The sequence below is a fragment of the Salvelinus namaycush genome, chromosome 3 (genome assembly GCF_016432855.1).
Source record: "Salvelinus namaycush isolate Seneca chromosome 3, SaNama_1.0, whole genome shotgun sequence".
Lineage (NCBI taxonomy): Eukaryota > Metazoa > Chordata > Actinopteri > Salmoniformes > Salmonidae > Salvelinus > Salvelinus namaycush.
The window spans coordinates 57,246,080-57,270,830 of record NC_052309.1 but is presented as its reverse complement, the minus strand read 5'-3'; the positions used below and the strand labels follow the sequence as shown (position 1 = coordinate 57,270,830).

The following is a 24,751-nucleotide window of genomic DNA, read 5'->3' as shown; positions in this document are numbered from 1 at the left end:
ATGGAACGCAGACCATACTGTACGTCGCAGTTTAAACTTGGTGCACAGTTCATGACAATTGGACAGTTGTCATTACAATTCCATGATTAGTGTGGATAATTAGGGTAGATTTATAGGACTCTGGTTGGAGGACTCACGATTTTGTGATTCCCCCCCAATAATTCCAGGAATATTTCAACCAGGAATTCTGGAAAACCATTTTGTAGTCTGGCTGAGTTACATCAGCCAGGGTATGAAATTTGCGGGAAGTTTGTGGAATTTTGCAACCCTACAAGAAATGATGATATTATGAGAATAGTAATTATAGGAAAATATGATACATTATCAATTTTGATTATATTTTTTTCTACAAACAGTTGACTAGACAAAGGCACACAAAGCAACCATACATTTACTCATTTGACTGTTTTACCAAAAAAAAACATTTTTTTAAATGGAATTGTATTAATTCACTGACATTTAGGACTACTTCCTGCATAGAGCAGGTTCTTGAAGTAAAGCAAAATATCTTAGCTAAATGCTTTCAGAACATGAACATTAAAAAAATTGTAATTTATCATTTACATTTCTGTACACAAAATAAAGTATTACCCTGCTTACATAGGGTAGAGATAATTGTTAAAACATACAATTATATTCTAAGCTTAGTTAGAAACATGATGAAACACAAAATATACCTTCGACAGGCAGCATTTTGGATTCAAGTCTTCAATTCATTTAGAACTAAGTATTAGAGCTATTTAATTAACAGTTTTGTTAAAACCATCATAACATTGTGATTTGTTAAGTATATAATAATCCATGGCACATGTCCAGTAAAGTGCAGTATGACTATCTAATAGTTCAGTGCATGTAGGCTACTTGCCATTTTGGCTCACAGATACTGTAGAATAGACTACTATAATCTTTGGAGAAAGCCAAGTGCTACTACAGTCATTTTCATCTGGATATTAATATGTAACACTGTTACACATGCCCAGACAGCTTTGAACAGAAAATTGTGCATATTGCAACTTAAACAGTGCTGTATGAATCAACAAATATTGTCCAGAAAATGTTACTGATACAAAAAAAATGTGACAGCAAAAATATATATCACTGCTTGAATTTGACATAGTAAAGATAAACAAAGGGGAAGTTGTAAACATTCATCATTCAAGTGAATGGAGATGAAGGCTCCCTGAATTCAAAGTAGCAATCCTGGCTTTGACACACTGCCAGTCACTGACAGAAATTGATTAATTGCTAGAAAAATAGACTTTTGATTGGTTGGAAGTTACAGAAAGGGCTTGTCAATGGTTGCCATGGGGTTGCTTAGCGTCAATCCCAGCCCAACAGGAGGACAGAGGAGAGGGAGAAGAGGACAAGGAAGAGTGAGAAGGAGGAGTGGGCCGAGGAAACTCCACTGCCGCCAGCTGAGGGGGTCGTGGCAGCAATGGTTGTCGCGGGGAATAGTAAGGTTCCCAATGTGGAAGTCAGGAAGTCCTTAAAGTGGGAGGTTTTGGTGAAGACTTGGTTGGGGGAGGCGCGAGGACTCTGGCTCAATTGTGCTTTGCTAGTGCCGTTAGTGCTGGTGGTGCCGCCGAGAGTCAAAACAGCAGTCTGAAACCATGAGCTGCCCTGCTTACACATCAGAGGACCACCCACATCACCCTATGAGGAGAGAAGCAGAGAAAAATATGGGTTAATATGGTCATACTGTTATGTGCAAAATAGTAAGACAGATTTATAGATCAACTATGCCATACCTGCAGTAGTGTCACAGGTCCGGTGCAAATGTTGTCCGAAGATGAAACATTCACGCATTCCACAACAGAGGTCTGGAACTCCTGCAGGACTTGCTCAGCTGAGGACACAAAAAGAGAGAATTTATTACTTATCATACCAATATACACTCACCCATACTCCTAAGGTTGTATCTTTCCGGAAACAATCCCTTGGCATGTGTGTACATCTGAGAGGCCTGGATAGGGTGTAAGCAATATGTCCTATCAAAGGAAAGGTGGACCTACAGTACTTCCATTGCTTTTCCAAGTCTTTCAGATCTACACAAGTGTCTAGGCACTATAGAGCTTGTTACTGAACAGGCACATTTCTAACAAACACACAAAGACAGTTGTCCATCCACTCACCCCCACCCTGGCCAGTGCCCCAGCCAGCCACCCAGCACTTAGTCCCTTTGCTGAAGGTGCTGGTTCCCTGGTCCACACAGATAGGCTGGATGTAGTTAGACAACTTGGGTTGGCTAGCCAGTCGGAGGATGGCCACGTTGTTGCCCGTCAAGTTGCTCATGGTGATGTTGATGACATTCAGGGTTACCTCGTTAGGGTTGGAGCCGTTTTGCTTCAGACGACCCAGAATCACGGTCCATTGAGAGGCGTTGGGCTGGCTGGAGAGATGGAATGAGTTGTGTTTAGTGAGGGACACTAAACTCTACATTCTGATTGCTGTCTTATGAAATGCTTATGCACTGCCTATAAATGTGATATGTAGGGGTTATGTATGTGTTATGAAGAATGTGTTATTCCCTAGGTAGACACCCGTCATACAATATAGAATTGTTTTGGGCGGCCCCGACCAAATTCGCATAGAAATTTAATTCCCGTCGAAAGCAAGTCTAAGAAGTGGTAGATATGTTGTATGTATGTGTCACGCCCTGGCCTTAGTATTCTTTGTTTTCTTAATTATTTTAGTTAGGTCAGGGTGTGACATGGGGAATGTATGTGTTTTTGTAGTGTCTAGGGTGGTTGTAAAGTTTAGGGGGTTTATTAGAGTAGTTGGGTTTATGTTTAGTATAGAAGTCTAGCTGTGTCTATGGTTGAGTGTAGGTATCTAGGAAAGTCTATGGTTGCCTGAATTGGGTCTCAATTAGAGACAGCTGGTTATTGTTGTCTCTGATTGGGAGCCATATTTAAGGCAACCATAGGCTTTAGCTGTTTGTGGGGAATTGTCTATGTTGAACGTAAGTAGCTTGTGTGTGCACTTTCGTTTGTAGCTTCACGGTTGTTTGTTGTTTTTGTATAGTTTGTATAAGTGTTTCGTTTCGTGTTCATCTTCATAATAAAGAGAAGATGTATTTTGCACACGCTGCGCCTTGGTCCACATTCTCTAAAGACGATCGTGACAGTATGCTATGTATCTATTCAAGGTTTTTGCATCTTTTACTTTCAGTTTTTTACGCCAGCTTCAAACAGCTGAATGTACAATATTTTTGGTTATGGAAAATATATTGCACGGTGGTTTAGAAGGTACAATGATTCTCTTCACAATGACTGCTTGTTTTATCACAAACTGAAGTTAGACAAATGAAGGCGCGATTTCGGCATAGTGCGTCTAACTCTTTAGTATGGATGTTGTCATCATTTTGAATGCAATTATGATTGTAGCAAGTTGATATTTCCTTACTTGTAGTTGTTAACATAAGTATTAATTAAATTCATATGTACTGCTTATGAATGTGAAATGTATGGATTATGTATACTGAACAAAAATATAAACCCAACATGTAAAGTGTTGTTCCCATGTCCCTAAAATGATTTTCACTAGCACAAGGACTGTACAAATGTCCTACGTCGGACTAATTAACCTTGGTTAACCTTTTGCATGAGGGTTGAAAAGGAAAGTGTCACTAAATGTTATTGTAATGGCACCTTCAAAAATCTACATGTAGATTATATGACTAGATTTCCTTAGAATCATGTCTGACTGACATTTTAATCCGGCACTTAGTGGGGGAAAAAAGTATTTAGTCAGCCACCAATTGTGCAAGTTCTTCCACTTAAAGATGAGAGAGGCCTGTAATTTTCATCATAGGTACACTTCAACTATGACAGACAAAATGAGAAAAAAATTCCAGAAAATCACATTGTAGGATTTTTTATGAATTTATTTGCAAATTATGGTGGAAAATAAGTATTTGGTCAATAACAGAAGTTTCTCAATACTTTGTTATATACCCTTTGTTGGCAATGACAGAGGTCAAACGTTTTCTGTAAGTCTTCACAAGGTTTTCACACACTTGCTGGTATTTTGGCCCATTCCTCCATGCAGATCTCCTCTAGAGCAGTGATGTTTTGGGGCTGTTGCTGGGCAACACGGACTTTCAACTCCCTCCAAAGATTTTCTATGGGGTTGAGATCTGGAGACTGGCTAGGCCACTCCAGGACCTTGAAATGCCCGGGCGGTGTGTTTGGGATCATTGTCATGCTGAAAGACCCAGCCACGTTTCATCTTCAATGCCCTTGCTGATGGAAGGAGGTTTTCACTCAATCTCACGATACATGGCCCCATTCATTCTGTCCTTTACACGGATCAGTCGTCCTGGTCCCTTTGCAGAAAAACAGCCCCAAAGCATGATGTTTCCACCCCCATGCTTCACAGTAGGTATGGTGTTCTTTGGATGCAACTCAGCATTCTTTGTCCTCCAAACACGACAAGTTGAGTTTACCAAAACGTTCTATTTTGGTTTCATCTGACCATATGACATTCTCCCAATCTTCTTCTGGATCATCCAAATGCTCTCTAGCAAACTTCTGACGGGCCTGGACATGTACTGGCTTAAGCAGGGGGACATGTCTGGCACTGCAGGATTTGAGTCCCTGGTGGCGTAGTATGTTACTGACGGTAGGCTTTGTTACTTTGGTCCCAGCTCTCTGCAGGTCATTCACTAGGTCCCCCCGTGTGGTTCTGGGATTTTTGCTCACCGTTCTTGTGATCATTTTGACCCCACGGGGTGAGATCTTGCGTGGAGCCCCAGATCGAGGGAGATTATCAGTGGTCTTGTATGTCTTCCATTTCCTAATCATTGCTCCCACAGTTGATTTCTTCAAACCAAGCTGCTTACCTATTGCAGATTCAGTCTTCCCAGCCTGGTGCAGGTCTACAATTTTGTTTCTGGTGTCCTTTGACAGCTCTTTGGTCTTGGCCATAGTGGAGTTTGGAGTGTGACTGTTTGAGGTTGTGGACAGGTGTCTTTTATACTGATAACAAGTTCAAACAGGTGCCATTAATACAGGTAACAAGTGGAGGACAGAGGAGCCTCTTAAAGAAGGTCTGTGAGAGCCAGAAATCTTGCTTGTTTGTAGGTGACCAAATACTTATTTTCCACCATAATTTGCAAATAAATTCATTAAAAATCCTACAATGTGATTTTCTGGATTTTTTTTTCTCATTTTGTCTGTCATAGTTGAAGTGTACCTATGATGAAAATTACAGGCCTCTCTCATCTTTTTAAGTGGGAGAACTTGCACAATTGGTGGCTGACTAAATACTTTTTTGCCCCACTGTAACTACTTGCTCTTCCCTTTGAAATACAGGTAAAGCTAACTTACCTGGAGAAGCAGCTAGCATCGCTCATAACAGAGTCCACCGCCACTAACGTGCCCCCGCAAACGTGTGCTCCGTTTTTCTGTATGCTGGCTATCCAGGGCCACAAGCCTGCTGTCGCCAACGAGCTTCCCCCACCAATACGGGAGTTCAAAGAGGCGCTAGCGCTGCCACACACCACAGCTGCAGAGGAAGAGACAGATACAAGTTTGAGAGACAAATAAAAGGGAGTAATCCAGTAGTCAGATTTATTACAGAAGTAGAGATTCACATCAAGGTTTAGCCATATGCACAAGTTAGGCTATAGGTACGTACGTGCGGGTGTGGTAGTTGAGGGGATGGTGGTGGTTCTGACTGATGGCAGAGCAGTGCAGGTGACATTGAGGTCAGAGTCAGTCCCATTGGATGAGAAGGTGATGAAGCCTGGTTGGGCACTGGTAATCTGGCTGTTGATCCAGGTCTGGTACTGGGAAACTCTGGAGTACACACCAGGGAAATTTGCCAGAGCACAGCCGTTGCCAAAACTCACAACACCAGACTGGATCCAGCGAGTACCCTGTTTGCTCACAAGCGGACCTCCTGAGTCCCCCTATGCATAGACAGATTTACAGTCACTGGGCTTGAATTTTCACAGAATTATGAAATATGGTGGGTCAGTTTCCTCAATGAAACCTAGTCTCAGACAAATAATTATTTTCAATGGGAAATCTCTATTGAAAATTATTTTTAGTCTAGGATTAGGTATAACCTGTGTCCAGAAAATATGTCCAATGTGTTATTGACTGACACTGTAATAAAGGAAAAGGATACCCAAGAGATTTTACCTGACAGGAATCCTTTCCTCCTGCTGATAGACCAGCACAGATCATGTTGTCAGTGATGGAGCCAACTCCATAATTACAGTTACACTGCCTGTTTCCCACTACTGGCACATCTACCTCCTGTAGGATCTGTGGTACAGCTGGGATGATAAAACGAAAATGTAGACACCAACCACTTATCACAGGTATTGCTGATATTCTTTACTACGATAAGTAGCTTATACTAGACAATATGAAGTTTGAAATGAAATAAGTTTGCTAATATGGGTGATTGTTAATGGGACAATTGATAGCTACAACAATCAAACTAGTAGTTGTTTAAAGGCGAATCCCAAAAAAACTGGTGCACATGAATGTTATAAACTTATCGTTCTACTCATCGTTATCACATCAATTCACGTAATTTATTGCGGTATACATTTTTGTCCATATCGCCCAGCTCTAGTCTGTGGTGAGGCCAGGTACACTGAGGAGACATTCAACCCCATAAGAAAAAGAGCTTCCTCAAAATACACAAGACCTCTCAGAATTCTAATCCATCATCAGTAGTACTTAAAACAAGCTATATCTGTGGACTCACATCCTCCACTGCTGAGGGTGCCCCAGCCTGTGACCCAGCTAGTAGTGCCAGCATAGAAGGAGCTGCCTGGTGCAGCTAGGCAGACTGGCCGGATGTAGTTGGTAAAAGTCACGGAGGAGGAGAGCTTCAGCAGACACATGTCGTTGTCGTTGGTACTACTGCTGTAGTTGGGTTGGCAGATGATCTGAGTGACCGTACGACTCACTTCATTAGGGTTGGAGCCCTGCTGGCTCTGACGACCCAGGTAGACCACCAGATTTGATGTACTGATGCTGGGAAAATGAGAGTTTGAAGTTAGAATTGTATTAAATGTTTGAAGGGCCTGTAGCACCCACCTCAGCAATATTTGAGAATTATCATTATTTACGAATTACTCTCCTTTACTTCCCACATCTCATTTTGAAAACATGGAGAGGAAAGTCTGTTTACTGTCCCAAAAAACATAGTGCTTTTATGTGATCACATGAAAATCTAAATGTATTATTCTTATTGTTATTATTATTATGACAGTTTGTAGAAATACTACAATACAGATTTGATTGAATTATGCACTGTTTTTTTATGGGTCCTCACATGGGAAAGCAGTGAGCAGCAGTCAGCACCCACTCTTTGTTGATAAGGGATCCCCCACAAAAATGGCTGCCAGATCTCTGCAGACTGGCCTGCCATGGCCAACTCCCTGGAGGAGCATCCTGACCCCTACGATCCTAGTGTTGAGAGGAGAGATTCCACACACTAACAAAGACAGAGATGGACGAGGGATTACAAAATAGAGCACACACAGGAAGTGAAGAGATTAAAGCTCACTAGTTAGTCAGTGAATAGGTGCATGGTTAAGTCATTCAATTAGGAAAATAACAGACATTTGATTGGAAAAGGAGGGGACTTACCATCCAACTGAGAGTGAGACACTGAAAAACAGGAGAAGCAGAAAACAGTTGAACAGTTTTGTTTTGGCACACTGTGGGCAAACATGTAATTTATAGCTCTTTTCACACCATTGGTTTTATATTGTCTGTCTATCTGTCGTGTCCATACAGACTTTTGCTGTGAACAAACTATCTCAGCTGTTTTCTTGTTATGAGTCTGGATTGTTTAGCCAAACGCCATCTGTCAAAACGTCTTTCATCACTGTGTATGTTACCTAATACTACTGTCCACTTAACATTGTCCAGAATGTGTTTAACACTAATTAGCACATTACCTATTAAAACAACCTAGGACAATAGATTACTCTCAGAATTACTAAGATATTGTCATACTAATACTAGATAAATATAGTTTGTGGGCCAAAGCCTTATGAATGAGATAAAGAGGATGAGGAAATATATACTGCATCTTTAGACCGGCTCATCTGGAAAAACAAAGAACAAGACAAAATGCACAATCATTCAAAGGAAGCAACGTGGTCACAACAAACAGTCATCATTGCTGTAGGACTGTATGGGGATTTCACATGAAAGAATACTTGGTAATGTTTTATAATGTATTCTAAGACTTGTCTAAAAAGGATAGTTCACCCAATCACCCTTCTCTTGCCTCCACTATTGTTTTGAATCTTCCTCGCCTCACCTACGTTCCTTTATTTGAGCTAATCTAAAAGAACTGGACAGGAGAAATTAAGCCCACTGCTAAATGTCTGTCATAATGACACTTTCACCCCCTCTGTCTTCTCAGACCAGTGAATCTAAAGGAGCACCCTACCTCTGGGTGCTCTATGGGCGTGACTGTCAGCTTGACTGGTTTCACATTCAGTCCCCACCCACTAAATTATAATCAGGTCATGTTTTTTAATGAATGTATACAACACATAAAGAGGTAAACAGACAAATCAGACTTATCTACAAACTGATATTTGTTTCTACAAGTTCATTGCATTACTACCCTGCATCCCACTGCTGGCTTGCTTCTGAAGCTAAGCAGGGTTTGTCCTGGTCAGTCCCTGGATGGGAGACCAGATTCTGCTGGATGTGGTGTTGGAGGGCCAGTAGAAGGCACTCTTTCCTCAGGTCTACAACAAATGCCCCAGGGCAGTGATTGGGGACATTACCCTGTGTAGGGTGCTGTCTTTTGTGTGGGATGTTAAACGGGTGTCCTGACTCTCTGAGGTCATTGAAGATACCATGGCACTTATCGTAAGAGTAGGGGTGTTAACCCGGTGTCCTGGCTAAACTCCCAATCTGTCCCTCATACCATCACGGTCACCTAATCATCTCCAGCTTACAATTGGCTCATTCATCCCCATCCTCTCCCCTGTAACTATTCCCCAGGTCGTTGCTGTAAATGAGAACGTGTTTTCAGTCAACTTACCTGGTAAAATAACAGTAAAAAAATAAACATAACGAACATATAAAATGTTCTATTCCATCCAACTGTTTTGTGTGACGACAAACAACTTGCCGTTCACGACCAATGTTCATACACTGTGGAACCTCAGTATCCTCCCTGTACTCTGCCCTTAAGACAAGGACAGACGAGCATTGCATTGGTGACACAAGTTTCCATTAAGATGGAATATGACATTGTCAGCGGAAGGCACAACATTTCCTTGACATGCTAATTGAACTAGTGTTAAAAAGCCATTCAATGGTCTTGCTCAATTCTCCAAACACTTCAGAAGGCAATCACACACACACGTCAGTGAAAGACTGATAGGCCTAATTAAGGTGTGTCTTTTTCACATCAGGTCCAGTGGCACGAACAGGGGCACCAAGTGTCAATCATTTTACAGGCGCATTGATACTGGCTTTACAGCTGTATTAGATCTAAGAACAAACCACAGTCATACAGGCCGCAGATGTGGTGCATGTTTCAATTTACAAATAGGTCTTTATTTAGAATAGAGACATCTCTTCTAGACAGTGCTTTAGCTTTTTCTCTCAGGCTGTTCACAAATGCAAATTCTCATGCAAAATATAGTCCTGAAGGGGATTTGTCTGGCTGCCTAGTTTGTATTATGAAGTCAGCCGCTCCAATACTGTATGTCTGGTTATCACTAGTTTACACAGCCACAAAGCCATAAACCCTGCCTATTTCTACAATTTCAAATCTAACCTTAATCACACTGCTAACTTTAAGCCTAACCCTAACCTTAAATGAATACCAAAAAATGCATTTTGTTTTTTCGATATGGGAACCAATGTGTCAGAGGCAAACACGGTCAAAGAAAAACCCCAGCTGGCCTATACCGTCCCCTAGCCCGGATGACGCTGGGCCAATTGTGCACCGCCCTTGGGAGCTCCCGGTCATGGCCGGCTGTGACACAACTTGGGCTAACACCCCCTTCACTTTCCTTACTGCTTTGAAATTAGATGTATAACTTCAACTGGTCCACAAACCCTAAAACACACTGACCCTTCTGCAGTGTAATCAAGTTATATTGCCATGGTGCTCCACTTTAGACTGATAAATGTCTTTAAGGACACGTTATACCTCACTCACAACATACATTCACGTCTTAGACAAATATTTGACAAATGTGAACGTTCTGCCTTAAAATTAGGCACAGGACCTCCCTCAAGGCCCAAAAGAGTCTAACAGGTCTCTCCCCTGTGTCACAAGGCACATGACATCCTGTTGGCTTTGATTGTCTTTATTGGCTATACCTGTATTCTATAAATAGTCAATACGGCCCATATGGCCCACCACCAACATTATTCTATAACCTGGCCAACTCCTTGACTCCATTCACCAGTCAATAGAAGGAAAGCAGTGGAATAACAGGAATCTCGTCTCTTACCTTTTGAAAAGAGGGCAACTAGTAGAGTCACCAAACAGAGTGCTTTGTAGACGTCCATCGTTTCAATGCCCTCCACTAAAGCCTGCTCTGTTTAGTGTTCATACTTTTATACTCCACCCTGCCTTCACTCCTCCCCTTTATCTATCTTCCTCTCTCACACTGAAACCTGAGACATACATACACCTGGAAACGCCTGTTCTCTCTCTCCTCCCACTGTCCTCCTTCTCTCCTCCCTCTTTCCAAATCAAACACTTTAGAACCCCTGAGGAACTTTTCGTTGTTATAAGTGCAAGGCCATTGGTTTTCCATTGCTGTAATCTGTGATAATTTCTCCCGTCTATCTATCTATAGATAGGTGTAGATATGTATCCCTCTCATCTGTAATTTATCCTGTTTATAAGTTGCACCGTTATGTTCAAAGGGTTGTGTGTGAGTTTAGTGTGTGTGACGAGAAGAATACTGTACAGTAACCTGTTCAATGACATTTTTTTAAATGTTTTAAATCTATCACTTGATGGTTTCATTTCAGAGAGACCAATAACCACGTCAAAAAATATTTTACAAAATGATTCAATAAAATATGAGATCTGTACGTAAAACATTTACATCTGAAATTGTAATTTAATCAGATGCTCTTATCCAGACTGACTTACAGTGTGTGCATTCACCTTAAGATCGCTAGGTTTAGCAACAACAACAAAAATCATACACATCTAAAATGTATGAATTGAAAATCTGAGATCGGTAATATTTTACACATAAAGTACACATAACCAATGATTTCTGATAAAAACACACAATGTACATTTTTTGGGGATATAGCGTTTTGTAAATAAACTATTCATACAATATATATACAAAAGCATGTGGACAGCCCTTCAAATTAGTGGATTTGGTTATTTCAGCCACACCCGTTGCTGACAGGTGTAAAAAATCCAAATGTGGAGCAGATTTTGTAGATCTGCTGGGTAAAAAGCTACTGTCATCCCTTTTAGATTGAATTTTAAAGCAGCAAAATGTGACAACTGTGCAAAGCACTCTATTGACAGAAGACTTTACCTAAAGGTTGTGATAGGATGAAACCTGACGGAGGAAAAAAGCACCTAGCCCTGCAGCATTCCTGTCTGTCTTGTGACTGAACCACATACACACATAGTTTTTCTTTGACACTTTGTTTCCTTCTCAAAATACTTGCTGACAAATATATTTAAAGATTCCTCTACCAGTAGTTACTAGCTTTTGTTCCGAGCAATATGCGTGTGTTGGTATTATTTGAGTTTGAGACAGCCACCATTCTACACATATGAAGTGTACTGTACATGTCACAATACCAGCATTGGGAATGTTTTATTCAGGGAATTAATTGGAAATTCAATTGACAAATTGACAATATTCTCATTGGAAATAATAGGCAATTGACTGATTTCGAAATAGTGATTTAATATGGTGAGGGAACTGAATTGAGATGGGCCTCATCCTTGTGTTACAAATCCAGTCAACCTGAATATGTTGCGGTCTCACCCATCCCTTTTTAAGCCCTTCAACCCTCAAAAGGTGAGTGTAGCTGGTGCATCGAAGTCAGGCGCAGGAGAGCAGAGATGAGTGTACAAAGCACTTTACTAAGGCAATCATTTACACACAACGCAACTGCGTCACAAAACAAATGCCCAATGAACCAGTGAAGAGGCACAAAGTACAAAACCACAAGTACAAAGTACAGGCTGCCACAAATCACGGGTAATAAAATAAACCCGGCGCAAACCAGCCGGAAATGTGCCAACCTCAACAATAAACAATTTCACACACAGACATGGGGGGAACAGAGGGTTAAATACACGACAAGTAATGAGGGCAATGTAAACCAGGTGTGTGGGAAAACAAGACAAAACAAATGGAAAATTAAAAGTGGATCGTCGATGGCTAGAAGACCGGTGACGTCGACCGCCGAACGCCGCCCGAACAAGGAGAGGAACCGACTTCAGCGGAAGTCGTGACATCAACCCCCAAGCCATAAGACTCCTGAACACCTAATCAAATGTCTACCCAGACTATTTGCATTGCCCCCCCCCCCCCTTTTACGTTGCTGCTACTCTCTGTTATTATCTATGCATAGTCACTTTAATAACTCTACCTACATGTACATATTACCTCAACTAACCGGTGCCCCCGCACATTGACTCTGTACCGATACCCACTGTATATAGCCTCGCTATTGTTGTTTAACTGCTACTCTTTAATTATTTGTTATTTTCATTTCTTATTTTTTAGGTATTTTTCTTAACTGCATTGTTGGCTAAATGCTTGTAAGCATTTCACTGTAAGGTCTACTACACCTGTTGTATTTGGCACATGTGACAAATAAAATTAGATTTCAAAGAGACAAACAACAATGTATACATTTTTTTATTATTATTATTATTTCATTACAGTAATATGACATCTGCATGTAAAACATTTACATTTGAAATGTCTGTCATTTAATCAGATGTGGGGTGTGAAGACATAAGCAATCACCTTCGTTTTTCATTTTATATGAATAAAAAAGAAATCTAATGTAATCCCTTTTTAGATTTAATTTTAAAGCAGCAAAATGTGACAACTGTCCAAGGCACTGTATTGACGGCAGACATTACATAAAGGTTGTGATGAGATGAAACCTGAAGGAGGAAAAAGCACCTGGCCCCCAGCATTCCTGTCTGTCCATTATGTTCTCCAGAGACTGAGCCACATACACATATTGTTTGTCTTTGACCCTCTTTGTTTCCCTCACAAAGTACTTTCTGACAAATGTAAACATACCTGTATCGGTACTTAGTGTTTGTTCTGAGCACTAGGTGTGTCTTAATATTATTTGAGTTTGAGGACAGTCACCCTTCTACACATACGAAGTGTACTGTACATGTTACAATACCATAGTTGGGGCCATTTATTCAGGGAATGAATTGGATATTTAATTGACGTAGAGAATATTCTCATTGGAAATAATAGGCCATTCACTGATTTAGAAATAGTGATTTATTATGGTGAGGGGACTGAATTGAGATGGGCCTCATCCTTGGTGTCACACAAATCCAGTCAACCTGAATGTGTTGCTGTAACAAATCAATGAAGTGAATGAGATGAACAGAAGTCCACTATTCCTTTCCCGAAGTGAAGTGTTAAAACGCACACTACCATGCTTTCCTTTCGTGTTGCAGTTAGACCCAAAAATGTACATTGTAGAAAAAATTAAGATAACTCCCACACACACACAATTTCTACCTCTGCACGTTTGCTATCAATGTTTTAGTCAGAGACCTTATCGAAGAAGTGTCTTTATTTTTTCCCTATTCCTCTGTCACACCAGTATTTACAGCCCAACCCCTAATTTCCTCTGCTACAAAAATATAAATGCAGCATTCAACAATTTCAAAGATTTTACTGAGTTTACAGTTCATATAAGGAAATCAGTCAATTGAAATACATTCATTAGGCCCTAATCTATGGATGTCACATGACAGATATGCATCTGTTGGTCATAGATACCTTTAAAAAGGTAGGGGGTGGATCAGAAAACCTGTCAGTATCTGGTGTGACCATTATTTGCCTCATGCATCACATCACATCTCCTTTGCATTGAGTTGATCAGGCTGTTGATTGTGGCCTGTGGAATGTTGTCCCACTCCTCTTCAACAGCTATGCGAAGTTGCTGGATTTGGCGGGAACTGGAACACGCTGTCGTACACGTCGATCCAGAGCATCCCAAACTGCTCAATGGGTGACATGTCTGATGAGTATACAGGCCATGGAAGAACTGGGACATTTTCAGCTTCCAGGAATTGTGTACAGATCCTTGTGACATGGGGGCCATGCATGATCATGCTGAAACTTGAGGTGATGGTGGCGGATGAATGGCCTCAATGGGCCTCAGAATCTCATCACGGTCCCTCTGTGCATTCAATCTGCCATCGATAAAATGTTATTATGTTTGTTGCCCGTAGCTTGTCCGTAGCTTAAGCCCACCCCGACGATCCCACAGGTGAAGAAGTACTGCCAAATTCTCAAAAATGACGTTGGAGGTGGCTTACGGTAGATAAATTAACATGACATTTTCTGGCAACAGCTCTGGGGGACATTACTGCAGTCAGCATGCCAATTGCACGCTCCCTCAAAACTTGAGACATCTGTAGCATTGTGTTGTGTAACAAAACTGCACATTTTAAAATGGCCTTTTATTTTCCCCCTGCACAAGGTGCACCTGTGTAATGATCATGTCTGGTGGATGGATTATCTTGGTATAGGAGAAATGTTCACTAACACGTTCACTAACATTTGATAGAAATAAGCTTTTTGTGCCAATGGCAAATTTCTGGGATATTTTATTTCAGCTCATGAAACATGGGACCAACACTTACATCTTGCTTTTATATTTTTGTTCAGTGTAATATAAAAATGCAAATAAAGTTGCTAGCAATATCATTTGAAGAATCATCATGAAGCACTTTTAAATGAAAGTAGGCAGTTCCACCACCACCAACAACCAAGGTACACAATGTCTAACCAAGGTACACAAAGTATATGGGGGTCTTTCACCAAACATGATTTATTAACCATAATTCATCTTTTAAACCCTACGGTCCTGTGGCCTTCATGCCGGAGTCAAACTCCTTCATGTTCCTATGCTAGTATATTTGTTTATTCTCCTTCCTGTGGCTTCATCAAGTCATAATGGCCAACTTCCAGAGTAATGTTATCAACGCTCAAATCCACTTGATTAAATGAATCAAGTACATCCAGTACTGTATATTCACACGAAAGCCGTGATAATGGAAGGAATGATAATCTTTCGTAGCCTTGGTGAACCGGCCATACCGGGTTATCTACCCATGCCTCTAATAATCCTCCATATGTACACGCCAGGGGACACGGAAACAAACAGAAATAAACAGGATAAGAATAGTACAGCTCATTATAGCCGGAAAGTGCAAACTCATCCTAGCATTTGAAGGAAATGAGGGACTGAGTTGGGCCACAGACAAGTGACGCAATCGACATAATGGAATGTGTGTTAACAAACATTTAATCAGAAATGATTCACAGCCTTTCCAGCACCCCCCAAATGTCCATGTAAAACTGCACGGATATAGTTTTGTCCACAACAACTTGTCCAAAATGGTTTTTAGATGTCAGTTTCTCTTGTTTACAACACACTGTTGCAATACACACGTATAATACTTATTCCACTATGCATCCCATTGTCATGGGTGATCTTAGTATATCCAGGCTGTAACAATGGAGAAATGGATAAGACAGTTTTGGTGATTTGTGTGCCATTCAGGTCACAGGTGATTACAATGATTATGATATCACTCATAATCATGATTCAGCCCCTCAAATAGTTGCATCATTTTATAAGTTTGCTCATTTCTGCTAGCAAGCTTTGAGTTGGTGGGAAACTTGTCCCATTTCCTCAATTGTGGTTAACAAACAAGTTAGGTATTCAAAGATCAACTGTGAAGAGTGGACACACCTGTGTAGGCCAGAAGGCTCTGGCGGTAAGCTATTGCAGCAACATCGTCAAAAATAAAAGAACACATAGTTGTGTGTTTACAAAGTTTCACAATGGTACCTGTTTGTCATCAATAAGGATGGAATGTGCTCCAGTCACTTCTCTGTTTCCATCAAGTTTCTAATGCTCAGGCTTCTTAGAGTTTCTTTGTGTACTGAAGAATACTCCACATACACAGAAGGCGTCTGTACCAAATGGCACCCTATTCCCTTTATAGTTCACTACTTTTGACCAGAGGCTTATAAAAAAAGTGGTAGTGCACTATAAAGGTGCCATTTGGCACATAACCAAGGTTGATAATTAAACATCAACGTGAGTGGTAGCTTCTTCTCCCTGTAGTGTTTTAGCGCCAGCCCAGGTGATATGATGGGACAGTCAGTATTACCACAGACATGTTTGAGTGGTGTAAGATCTTGTGTATCAACTTACAACCCAAAGTTTGAAATAGTTCCTTCACCATTGTGCTGAGATATTGTTCGATGCCTGAACCTCCACTCAAATCCAAAACAAAACGTTTGCTTTTATAAATACTTTAATTTTAAAACAAAACATTAAGATTCCAAAACAACTCAAAAGACAGCAACAACAAATGTAAAGAGCTCTTCAAGAACAAATAAAACCAAGTTTACCAAACTTTGGAGGGAGTGGGGTATATGGGGAGTGTGAGTGTTTGTGGGATAGTCAGGTCTGTCAAAACAGTCAAGAAACATGGGCAAAGTAACAACTTTTAACACTGTATAAAAGGAGGGTTTGGGAGGAAGTTGGGCGGTGGGTCCTAGAGGAAAGTAAGAGAGGAGGAGCAGGATGGAGAACTAGTCCCAGCTTGGAGTGGCGTTGGTCTAGTAGGGCCTGTTTCTGCGGTCCTGTCTGTGTTCACCCCTACAACAGAAAGACATTTGTCACATTGTTAAAGGGGTTTAAAAGATAACCAAGGGATACCCCACCACTGTTTTGGTAAAAATCAAAGATGGTGCTGGAGAAATGTAATCACTCAAATTCACAGACAACGCTATGGATACAAAGACACTCGGCCCTCCGTGGAAAGAGTTTGACACGTGCACTAGTGTGTCCAATTGTAGGGTATTCTGAAATGTGTTGTGTGTGAGATGCGTAAAAACAATGAGTGGTATGTGCTTGAGTGCTAGTCTGGTATTTGTATAGGTTTGTTTATGTGTGTATGGATCAGAGTGTTTGTATGCAAATACATAAAGTATGTGGACACCCGCTTGTCGAAAATCTCATTCCTAAATCAGGGGTATTAATATGGAGTTGGTCCCCCTTTTACTGCTATAACAGCCTCCACTATTCTGGGGAAGGCTTTTCACTAAATGTTGGAACATTGCTGCGGGGGACTTGCTTTCATTCAGCCACAAGAGCTGTCAGGTTGGGCACTGATGTTGGGCGATTATGCCTGGCTCGCAGTCGGCATTCCAATTCATCCCATCCGGCGGATGCCAGGAGAACGCTACCTGCCCCAATGTATAGCCAATGTATAGTGCCAACTGTAAAATGTGTGGCTGCTCGGCCATGGAAACACATTTCATGAAGCTCCAGACAAACAGTTATTGTGCTGACGTTGCTTCCAGATGTAGTTTGGAACTCGGTAGCGAGTGTTATTTTTACGCGCTACGTGCTTCAGCACTTGGCGGTCCCGTTCTGTGAGCTTGTGTGGCCTACCACTTCACGGCTGAGCCGTTGTTGCTCCTACACGTTTCCACTTCCCAATAACAGCATTGACAGTGGACCGGGGCAGCTCTAGCAGGGCAGAAATTTGACGAACTAACTTGTTGGAAAGGTGGCATCCTATGACGGTGCCACGTTGAAAGTCACTGAGCTCTTCAGTAAGGGCATTCTACTGCCAATGTTGATCTGTGGAGATTGCATTGCTGTGTGCTCGATCTTATACACCTGTCAGAAACGGGTGTGGCAGAAATAGACAAATCCACTAATTTGAAAGGGTATCCACATACTTTTGTATATATAGTGTATATTAATAAGTCATAGCGTGTACAATGATGGGACAAGTGCATCTTCTTACCTTCCATCCATCTTGCCTGGTCCGAATCCACCCCGATCGCCTCTGCCTCGGAACCCACCTATGTCACCCCCTCGGCCCCAGCATCCCCTGCGGTCAAAACCCCCACGACCCCCTCTGTCTCCACCGAAACCTCCTGACAGTCAGACAGAAATACAGAGGGAGAGAGACACAGAGAGAGAGATACAGAGAGGGACAGAAAAAAAGGGTGAAAATGTCATTAAAACTAGTTAACACAGAGCTACGGGCTGCATCCAGTTTAACTGTGCCCTTGGGCACTAGGCTAACATGGCCTGCTATAAAAGGCAGGCTACACCTCATCCATTACTCTTTGTTAGCACATAATCAAATAATTATCTGTACACAGACTTCGGTAGCCATTAAGCTGCTCCCTTTGTGTGAGCGTATATCAGTCGAGTTAGCAACAAAGCTGCCACTGAGCAGTAGTCAGCCACTGAGCTAAAAAGGCTAAAACACTAGGCTAAAATGCTGGCCTAAAAGCTAAAATGCTGGCCTAAAGGCTAAAATGCTGGCCTAAAGGCTAAAACGCTAGACTAGAGACTAAAACGTTAGGCTGAAGTCTAAAAGCCAGTGCAGAACGTTGGTTTCAGCCTTACCATCCATAGGAGACATGCCACCTCCAGCCCCCTCTGGTTTGGGGGACTTGCACTGGTTACACTCGTTCCTCCACGAAAAGTTCAGGTTCCCACACACCCTGAAAGGAAAGAGACAGAGAATCTCAGACACACACCATCATAACTAGCAGCTCACCCCCATCCTCGTCCCCAAAATGTACACACTCCTCAGCCCTGACTTACGGGTTGGAACACTTCCAGTCCACCCACCCGCACCCCTTAGCCCCGACTTACAGGTCGGAACACTTCCAATCTCTAGCTCTCTGCTGTCCTCCATTGCCACGGCCACCATTGTCGCCAGAGAAACCACCACCACTTCTACCACCTCCAAACCAGCCACGACCCATCGGCCCTACAGAGACATAGGGTACAGGGGGTTAGAATATACAGGACAGGTACTATAATACTTAGCTCTCGAGAACCTAAGGGGGGTATACCCAGCCCTTGAATTCTCAAATTAAGTTACGGACCACAGCTGGGTCAATGAACAACAATCCCGCCACTCTGTTTTAACATTTAGAAATGTTATTAATCCTCGCTAGCGACTGTGAAGAGCAAGCAGATTTGCTGGAACAGTTCCCTTTCAATTCATTCAATTTAGGAAATTAATTGTGAAATTCTAATTAATGAATTGTGAAATTCTAATGAATGAATAGGAAAATCCTCAATCCATATCCTACGTGGACTGAAATGAAGTGGAATTGATTCCAACCCAATTGACCCAACCCTATAATGACCTACCCCACCACCAAACTCTGCCTCACCTCCTCATCCGTCTCTTATGCCGCTACCGCCGCCACCCCGGCCTACTCCGAAGTCCGCCCTGCGGGTCGCAAAGGACACCTCGATGGGGTTCCCTTTGAAGTCCTTCTCTGCAACGGAGAAAACAATAAAATATTATATAATATTTACAAAACCCAAATATGAAGGGCAACAAGTGAAAATCAGTGTCACGTTCCTGACCTGTTTTCTGTTGTTTGGTATGTGTTTATTAGTCAGGGCGTGAGTTTTGGGTGGGCAGTCTATGTTTTCTGTTTCTATGTTGGTTTTGGGTTGCCTGGTATGGCTCTCAATTAGAGGCAGGTGTTTGACGTTTCCTCTGATTGAGAGTCATATTAAGGTAGGTTGTTCTCACTGTTTGTTTGTGGGTGATTGTCGTCCGTGTCTGTGTCTGCACACCACACGGGACTGTAGCGGTTGTTCGTTCGTTTGTAATAGTCTGTACCTGTTCCTACGTGCTTCGTGTTGTATGTAAGTTGTCATGGTTTAGGTCAGTCTACATTCGTTTTTGTTATTTTGTATCCTTCCAAGTGTTTGTTTTCGTGTTTCGTCGTTTGTTGTAATAAATCATTATGTATTCACAACCCGCTGCATTTTGGTCGAATCACTACTCCTCCTCTTCGTATGAAGAGGAGGAGGAATGCCGTTACAGAATCACCCACCAAACCCGGATCAAGCAGCGGGTTAACGGACAGCGCACGAAGCAGGATTTCTGGTCTTGGGAGGAAATCATGGAAGGAAAAGGACCATGGGCTAAAGTTGGAGTTAATCGCCGCCCATGGGAACAGCTGGAGGCAGCTCGGAGAGCGGAGGAAACCGGAGAGAGGAACCGGCGTTATGAGGGGACGCGTCTAGCACGGAAGCCCGAAAAGCCCGCAAGTACAACCCAAAAATTTATTGGGGGGGGGCTAAGAGGTAGTGGGTCTAGGGCAGGTAGGAGACCTGCGCCCACTTCCCAGGCTAACCGTGGAGAGCGGGAGTACGGGCAGACACCGTGTTACGCAGTAGAGCGCACGGTGTCTCCTGTACGTGTGCATAGCCCGGTGCGGGTTATTCCACCTCCCCGCACTGGTAGGGCTAGATTGAGCATTGAGCCAAGTGCCATGAAGCCGGCTCTACATATCTGGCCACCAGTACGTCTCCTTGGGCCGGCTTACATGGCACCAGCCTTACGCATGGTGTCCCCGGTTCGCCTACATAGCCCGGTGCGGGTTATTCCACCTCCCCGCACTGGTCAGGCGACGGGGAGCATACAACCAGGTAAGGTTGGGCAGGTTCAGTGCTTAAGGGAGCCAGTACGCCTACACGGTCCGGTATATCCGGCGCCACCTTCCCGCCCCAGCTCAGTACCACCAGTGCCTGCACCACGCACCAAGCCTCATGTGCGTCCTCAGAGCCCTGTACGCACTGTTCCTCCTCCACACACTCTCCCTGTGGTGCGTGTCTCCAGCCCAGTGCCTCCAGTTTCGGCACCACGCATCAAGCCTCCTGTGCGTCTCCAGAGCCCTGTACGCACTGTTCCTTCTCCCCGCACTCGCCCTGAGGTGCGTGCCGTCAGCCCGGTACCTCCAGTTCCGGTACCACGCACCAGGCCTACTGTGCGCCTCAGCAGGTCTGAGCCATCTGTCTGCCCAGCGCCGTCGGAGCCATCTGTCTGCCCAGCGCCGTCGGAGCCATCTGTCTGCCCAGCGCCGTCGGAGCCATCTGTCTGCCCAGCGCCGTCTGAGCCATCTGTCTGCCCAGCGCCGTCTGAGCCATCTGTCTGCCCAGCGCCGTCTGAGCCATCTGTCTGCCCAGCGCCGTCTGAGCCATCCGTCTGCCCAGCGCCTTCTGAGTCATCCGTCTGCCACGAGCCATTAGAGCCGCCCGTCTGTCCCGAGCCATTAGAGCCGTCCGTCAGTCAGGAGCCGCTAGAGCCGTCCGTCAGTCAGGAGCTGCCAGAGCCGCCAGCCAGTCAGGAGCTGCCAGAGCCGCCAGCCAGTCAGGAGCTGCCAGAGCCGCCAGCCAGTCAGGAGCTGCCAGAACCGCCAGACAGTCATGAGCTGCCCTACAGTCATGAGCTGCCCTACAGTCATGAGCTGCCCTACAGTCATGAGCTGCCCTACAGTCATGAGCTGCCCTTCAGTCATGAGCTGCCCTCCAGTCATGAGCTGCCCTCCAGTCATGAGCTGCCCTCCAGTCATGAGCTGCCCTCCAGTCATGAGCTGCCCTACAGTCATGAGCTGCCACTCAGTCATGAGCTGCCACTCAGTCCGGAGCTGCCACTCAGTCCGGAGCTGCCACTCAGTCCGGAGCTGCCACTCAGTCCGGAGCTGCCACCCAGTCCGGAGCTGCCACCCAGTCCGGAGCTGCCACTCAGTCCGGAGCTGCCATTAGTACAGAGTTGTCCCTCTGTCCTAAGCTACCTCTCTGTCCGGAGCTACCTCTCTGTCCTGAGCTACCTCTCTGTCCTGAGCTACCTCTCTGTCCTGAGCTACCTCTCTGTCCTGAGCTACCTCTCTGTCCTGAGCTGTCTCCTCTATGTAGGAGGGGCCTTAGTGAAGGTTCCTGGACCATGGTCGGGGGCGAGGGTCGCCACTCAAAGGACGCTAAGGAGGGGGACAAAGACAGTGGTGGAGTGGTGTCCTCGTCCACCGCCGGAGCCGCCACCGCGGACAGATGCCCACCCAGACCCTCCCCTTGAGTTGTAGGGGTGCGCCCGGAGTTCGCACCTTGAGGGGGGGGTTCTGTCACGTTCCTGACCTGTTTTCTGTTGTTTGGTATGTGTTTATTGGTCAGGGCGTGAGTTTTGGGTGGGCAGTCTATGTTTTCTGTTTCTATGTTGGTTTTGGGTTGCCTGGTATGGCTCTCAATTAGAGGCAGGTGTTTGACGTTTCCTCTGATTGAGAGTCATATTAAGGTAGGTTGTTCTCACTGTTTGTTTGTGGGTGATTGTCGTCCGTGTCTGTGTCTGCGCACCACACGGGACTGTAGCGGTTGTTCGTTCGTTTGTAATAGTCTGTACCTGTTCCTACGTGCTTCGTGTTGTATGTAAGTTGTCATGGTTTAGGTCAGTCTACATTCGTTTTTGTTATTTTGTATTTCTAAGTGTTATTTCGTGTTTCGTCGTTTTTGTTTAATAAATCCTTATGAATTCACACCCCGCTGCACGTTGGTCCAATCCTTGCTACTCCTCTTCGGACGAAGAGAAGGAGGCTGCCCGTTACAATCAGTGACTATACATATTCTCTTCAGTGACTCAAAGAGTAAACAAACCCATAAGAAAAATAAAATGCTCAGAGACCGCTTACAGTTTCACGCATCTATTTTTTTTTAAACAGTAGTTTCTCCACAGGTAATCCCCTCACCATCAAACCAGTCAGCTTTGGCAGAAGAGAGTCGTCAAAGGACACGGTGGCCTCGCCCTGTATCTCTGTCTGTAGGTTCTTATTGATCTGACAGATGGAGAAAGGGAGGTAAGGAGGGAGAGTGTGATAAAGAGAGAAAGATGGAGAGGGGGAGAGAGAGTGAGATAGGGGAATTCGAGGTAGAGAAAGAGTAGAAAACGAGAGATGGATTGACAAAAAAGCAACATTAAGATACAAAAGGAAAATGCGTTAGATGTAAGCATTGCATAGGTAAACACAATGGCCTACCACTCAAAACATAGCATATTAGTAATCTACAGCAAAGCCTCAGGAAAAGATTCCACCCATGCACCAAAGTCAGGGCAGTGATGGGTGTGTCAGGTATAATTCAATGGAGGGAGGTGTTAAGAGTTCAATCAATAAATAGGTAGGCAGGCCGTGCACCTGATTGCAGATCAGAAACATCCTGTAATGAAAACATATTTGCAGCAGAAACAGGAAGTGAAACCATTTGTAGAGTGGGGGAAACAATCGACATACATGGCAGCTGCTTTTGCAGCCATATCAGCCATAGCATTCCCTTTAGAGACAGGGTCAGATGCATTAGTGTGAGCTTGACACTTGCAGACAGAAATGTATGTAGGCTTCCAACAGGTTCCAACAAGAGAATGGCTTCCAACAGGTTCGCAATCAGTTTAGAATGTGAAATCATCTTACCAGATGAAGTAAGGAACGCACGATGCTGCAACAATGATCCAAAATCGTGCACCAACCCAAACGCGTATCTGCTATCAGTATAAATGGTAACAGTTTTATCCTTAGCTAGAATAGTCAGTGCGCCCTAGTCAGTGCAAACAATTCTGCAGCCTGAGCTGACAGATGTGATGGCAGTTTTGCACTCTAAAGTATTTACAGCAGTAGTGACTGCGTAGGCCACCAATTCCCTGTGGTGACTTTTGGGGGTTGAGCCATCAACAAACAGCTCTAGGTCAGCATTCAGTAAAGGCACATCAGAGCGTGTGCTTCCCCATCATCGTAAGTTAGCAAAAGAGTAGCAGGGTTAAGAACAGTACAACGTTTAAGAGTCACATGAGACATTGTCAACAACACATTTCCGGTAACAACTTGCAGACTTGTTTACGTGCTGCTGTGCGTTTTGTTGCCAGCCTTAGTTTGCTACCTGACAACTTTACAGTTTTTACTTTTTAATTACGTTTATATTTTTTGTTTTTCCCTCACTCAACTTTTTTTCATTCAACTTTTTCACTCCGGACGCTTTATCTGGACATGGTTCGTCAGGACCTCCAACAGCCGAAGCTAAGTAGTAACATTAAACATGATGCCTTCTAATTGCAGTCGCTGTACTCATAATATACAGGAGAACGATCGCCTTACGGCGAGGATAGCTGTGCTACAAGCCCAGCTTCAGACGCAATCGTTAGGCAAGGGTAATTTCAGTGTAGGACAGCGTCTGTGCCACTAGTAAGTACAGATAGTAGTATAAATCCCCTCGCACGGTCCCCGCAGCCGGACAACTTTCTCATGGCTTCTGGAGGGAAATGCTGTAGGAATGCTCAACCGGTGTCGCTCATTCAGCCGAAAGAAACTTTCAACCGGTTCTCCCCATTAAGCAGCGAGTCGGAGTCAGAGGCCGAGCCTTCTCTGGTCTCTACTCCTCCCGTTACGGGGTCTGAAACGCCAAAGCCTCCCACCATTAGCTCTGACAAATTGAAAAACCCTAGTCCTTGGCGACTCCATTATCCGCAGTATTACTGTTATGGGATTTTGATGAATAATGACTAAATTATGTATATTATGTATAAATTATGTATACATTTAGCTTAAAACTATAACTAAACTGACTATGTTACTGTATGGATGTATGAACATTATTCTAATCATAGTGCTGAATATAATGTGTGTAATTTTAATCAAGAATTA

The 24,751-nt window shown here is 43.5% G+C and overlaps 2 pseudogenes; both read right to left on the bottom strand.

The window, feature by feature from the left end:
• Nucleotides 1-1,320: 1,320 nt before the first annotated feature.
• Nucleotides 1,321-10,523, bottom strand: LOC120043939 (annotated as a pseudogene).
• A 6,329-nt stretch (nucleotides 10,524-16,852) lies between these two features.
• On the bottom strand, nucleotides 16,853-23,275 carry LOC120043938 (annotated as a pseudogene).
• Nucleotides 23,276-24,751: the final 1,476 nt, after the last annotated feature.